This window comes from Tenrec ecaudatus, chromosome 3 (assembly GCF_050624435.1).
Source record: "Tenrec ecaudatus isolate mTenEca1 chromosome 3, mTenEca1.hap1, whole genome shotgun sequence".
In the NCBI taxonomy this organism is placed as follows: domain Eukaryota; kingdom Metazoa; phylum Chordata; class Mammalia; order Afrosoricida; family Tenrecidae; genus Tenrec; species Tenrec ecaudatus.
Window position 1 is genome coordinate 190877014 of NC_134532.1, and position 5235 is coordinate 190882248.

The following is a 5235-nucleotide window of genomic DNA, read 5'->3' on the forward strand; positions in this document are numbered from 1 at the left end:
GTTGTCAACCGGTGAAGTTGTGAAGACTAGTTCTCTTTACATTGATTTATACTCCATACGCAAGACTACAGCCTTTGATGTTCATCAGCAAGGGATTCAAGTCTTCCTGGCTTTCAGCCTTTGGTGTTATATGAATATGTGTTTTATAGCACTGCCATTGAGTTGATTCCAACCCATATTGATTATGTACAGTTTCTGAGGCAGTGAATTGTAATAGGATTAGATGGTTTCATATTTCTCCCTTGGCTCAACTAGTAGTTTAAAACTACTCACCTGTGGTTTATAAGCCCAACATGCAACACACTAGACCATTGTTAGTAGGTTCTATTCCAAAATTGATGCCACCTTCTTCTATATAGAATTCAGATTTTAAGAGTATTTCCCCAGTATACAAAATGAATAGGTATATACAAAGGTCACACCTTTATTTTAAGTCACTCAATATTCCCTTGTTCTCTATGAATGACTGCCCATTTGTCTCTTGGACCATGTACTGATTCTTGTACATGTTCTGTGCGAGCATGAAATAGAAGGTGTGACAGTGTTAGTTTGGGTGAATAAGAAGGTAAAGTACAATATGAGGTGCTTGCTTCAGCAGCACATACACTAAAATTGGAATGACACAGAGATTAGCATGGCCCCTGTGCAAGGAGGACACACAAATTGGTGAAGTGTTACACATTTTCTAAATCCGATGTTCCGGATGTGAATTCGGCATGCAAGCCTGGAAAGGGGGGACAGTGGAGGGGCCTGAGGGCTCGAGCCCCAATCCTAGCTACATGGACAGCTTTCCCTCCCCTCAGAAGAATTTAGAGGATGGCACTGAAGCTGCCACTCCTGGAAAGGGGCATGTCTGGTTCTGATTCATTTGCACATGGGAGCAAATGAAGAGGGAGGAACTGAGAGTGGAGCACATCCTGGCCCACAAAGCCTGGAGGATGATATCCCCGCTCAGAACAGCCAATGCACAGGGTGGACCAGATGGCTGATCCCACCATGAGACATGATGTCCCTCACTGATCCATGGCCCTACAGGGGACAACACTGGAGCCTCAGTGTCAGCATTGGCCCAGTCTGATCCCACCACACAGAGGTAAGACACTAAGGGAGTTTGGCAGAACAACGGGGGAGCAGAGCAGGGAGCTCCCAAGGGAGTGCAAAGGATACACTTTGGGGCTAGAGCATGGCACCCCATCATACTCTACTAGAGGACACTTCTAGAGGTCAAAAGACAGACCTTGATCCATTTACAGGTTTTTCTTTCATTTATGTATTTATGTACGTATGTATTTATTGGTCATGGGTTTCTTTGTTGTTGTCATGATTCTGTTCTTTTGTCTTGCTATGTCTTTTTTTAGTACATATTATTATCTCTGCAGATCTATCTAGATTAGATAGGCTGGATGAACAGTCTGGAGAATAATACAATGGGACCAATGATTCCAGGGGGACATGGTAGAGGGGAAGGTTGGGGAAAGGAGGTGGTGTTGACCAACCCAAGGACAAGGGAACAACAAGTGATCTAAAATTAGTGGCAAGGAGGGTGTGAGAGGCCGGGTAGGAATTCATCAAGGGCAATGTAACTGAGAGAAATTACTGAAACCCAAATGAAGGCTAAACATGATAGTGGGGAAAGAAGAAAGTAAAAGGAAATATAGAGAAAAACTCGGAGGCTAAGGTCATTTATAGAGATCTAAATACAGGCATGCACAAATGTAAATGTATTTACATAGAATGATGGGGAAATAGATCTACGTGCATATATTTATAGGTTTAATATTAAGGCAGTAGATGGACATTGGACCTCCACTGAAGTACTTACTCAATGCAAGAACACTTTGTTCTATTACATTGGCATTCCATGATGCACACCTTCCTGACATAATTGCTGAAGACAAATGTGTGCATAAGCAAATGTGGTGAAGAAAGCTGATGGTGCCTGGCTATCAAAGATATAGTGTCTGGGATCTTAAAGGCTTGAAGATAAACAAGTGGTCATGTAACTCAGAAGCAACAAAGCCCACATGGAAGAAGCACACCAGCCTGTGTGACTACAAGGTGTCGAAGTGATCAGTATCAGGCATCAAAGAACAAAAATCGTATCATTGTTAATGAGGGAGAGTGCAGAGTGGAGACCCAAAGCCCATCTGTAGGTAACAGGACACCACCTTACAGAGGGGCCGAGGGGATGAGAGGAGCCAGTCAGCATGCAATGTAGCAACGTTGAAACATACTACTTTCCTCTAATTCTTAAATGTCTCCTCCCCACTATCATGAGCTCAATTCTACCTTACAAATCTGGCTAGACTAGAGGATGTATACTGATGCAGATAGGAACTGGAAACACAAGGAATCAAGAACAGATTATCCTTTCAGTACCAGTGGTGAGAGTGGCCATACTGGAGGGTGGATGGAAGGTGGGATAGAAATGGGGAATTGGTTATAAAGGATCTACATAGAACCTCCTTTCTGGGGGACCGACAACAGAAAAGTGGGTGAAGGTAGACATTGGACAGTATAAGACATGACAAAATAACAATGATTTATAAATTATCAAGGGTTCATGAGGAAGGGGAGATTGGGGATGGAGACAGAAAAAAGAGGAGCTGATACCAAGGGCTTAAGTGGAGAGCAAATATTTTGAGAATTATGAGAGCAACGCATGTACAAATGTGCTTTACACAATGTATGTATGTATGTATGTATGGATTGTGATAAGAGTTGTATGAGGTCCCAATAAAATGATTCTTTAAATGCAATATGAGTAAAAAGAGGAGGTGGAAATGATGGAGACAGAGAAAGATGCAAACATTTTCAAGAGTTAGCAATAACACAAGCATTCACTGTTATATACGTAATCTTCTAATAGTGGTGGTATGCTACTAAATGCTTGGATACATGCATAGGTGTGGTAGAGAGTATGTACACACAAACACATGCTTAGTTTAGTTTCATATATAACCATATATTTGGTGGAGAATGCAGTGGGCAAAACTTTGAAGATGTCTTACACAGAACCAAATGTCTTCAGTGAAATCACTCACTGGGCTTTAGAATTCAAGACTCAAGTTTGGGGCAACATCAGGGCCAATGGGCATAGCATAATTAATAAAACAGTGCTGACCCCATACTTCCTGGTTTTAAAAATGTGTGAGCATCCATCTCAGGTACAACTACTGGTTATTTTCCTGAGAGGAAAGAAGAGTGATGCAAATAAAAAGACACTGGAAACAATGGATCCAATGAACGAATAGACCATGAAAACAGACGTTTCCACAACTCAAAGACCAGAACAAATAGATGATGCCTAACTAGTGCTACCTATCACTCTGTAAAGACTCACATTAGCTTGTCTGCTTTTTAGAGTGGGAGAAAAACATGGAGAAGAATTCGGAATCACAAATGAGATAACATTTATTAAACTGAATCCAGCCTTAAGCTAGAGTAATCACCCCATTAAGATCAAATCAGTAGCATTTACTCTTGGAAAAGTTCAGAGCGCTAGCAAAGGAGGAGGAATCGAATCAGGAAAAAGTCTGAAGAAGGAGGATGAGCAATGATACTTTGAAAGGATTTCAATAGATGAGTTTGAACAAAATGTTTATGTCTTATTGAACGTAAAACTTATGATTTTTATAACCTTCATCTAATTCACAATGAAAATTTGAAAAATTGATAAGTTAATGCACCATTCATTGAATGAAGTAATATATGGTGGCTATTGTCTAGTCAGTAGAGGGGCATTGAAAAGAGAAAGGCCTTCAACAAAATGAATTGACACGGTGGCTGCAACAATGGACTCAAATATAAAAACAAGTGTGAGGATGGTGCAGGATAGTGTACTGTTTCGCTCTATTGTGCATAGTGTCCCTCTGTGTTGGCATCAACTCCATGGCACCTAATGATAACATTGTTTAGCTATCGGAGTTACATGTACAGAGAATAACAAATTTTCCCTGGTTAGCTGCAGCAGTGCATCTTCATATATTTAAGACGTTCGAAGTTATGTGCTAAGTGTGGGATGAACTGTGTGCTGCTGAAGCACTGGAATAACTTAATAGTCTATTCCAGGAAATTTGGAAGACAGCGATGTGGACAATTGACTGGAAGAGATCCATTCCGAAGAAAGGTGACCAAACAGGAGGCTCAAACTATAGAGGAATATCATTGATATCACTACTGCAAGTAAAATTTTGCTGAAGATCATCCGACAGTTATCAGAGCAGTGCATTGACAGGTTGCTGCAGAGTTCAGGATAAATTTAAACCAGACATGGAACCATGGATATCATTACTGATGTCAGGTGGATCTTGGCTGAAATCAGAAATCAGCAGAAAGATGCTTACTTCTCTTTCATTGACTATGCAGAGGCCCTCAACTATGGGGATCACAAGAAACTATAGATCATCTTAAGAAGAATGGAAATCCCAGAACACTTCACTGTGCTCCTGCGAAACTCGCACAAGGATCAAGAGGCACTTGTGCAAACAAAACAAAGGACTAGCTCATGACTTAAAATCTAGAAAGGTGTGCAACAGGTTTGTATCCTCTTGTTATAATTATTCAATCTGCATGCTTAACAAATCACTAGAAAAGTTGGATTCTATGAAGAAGATTATGGCATCAGGGTTGTAGGAAGGCTTATTGCAGACCTGTAATTTGCAGATGACACTATCTTGCTTGCTGAAAGGGAGAGAAAACTTGAAGCATTTGCTGATGAAAATCGAGACTGCTGCCTTCAGTATAAATATATGACTCAAAGTAAAGAAGACCAAAGTGCTCACAACTAGAGCAGTAGATAAATGGAAATCATGATAAATAAAGAAATGGTTGAAATTGTCAAGTATTTTGTATTGCTCAGAACCACAATCAATGTCATGGAAGTAGCAGGTAATAGATGAAAAGACATGTTGCATTATATGAATACGCTAGGAAAAAGCCTATTTAGAATAGTCAAAAGCAGAGATGTTACTATAAGAACTAAGGTGTGTCTGATTCAAGCCATGGTACCTCATGTGCATGTGAAATTTGGACGTTGAATAAAGAAGACCAAAGAAGAATGGATGCATTTCAATTGCGGTGCTGGAGAAGAATATTGAAAATACCATCATTAACTGCTAAAAGGTGAAAGCCATCTGTCTTGGTAGGACTATGTCCAAAGTGATCCTTAAAGGCAGGAGATACATACTTTGAACATATTGTTAGGATAGACCAGTCCCTGGAGAAGGACAGTAT

General features: G+C 40.3%; 1 non-coding gene across 1 annotated transcript; it reads left to right on the forward strand.

Moving 5' to 3' along the window:
- The first annotated feature begins 582 nt into the window (after positions 1-582).
- LOC142444011 (U6 spliceosomal RNA) lies at positions 583-686 on the forward strand. Its single transcript, XR_012783706.1, has one exon. It is a non-coding gene; the product is annotated as a U6 spliceosomal RNA (small nuclear RNA).
- Positions 687-5235: the final 4549 nt, after the last annotated feature.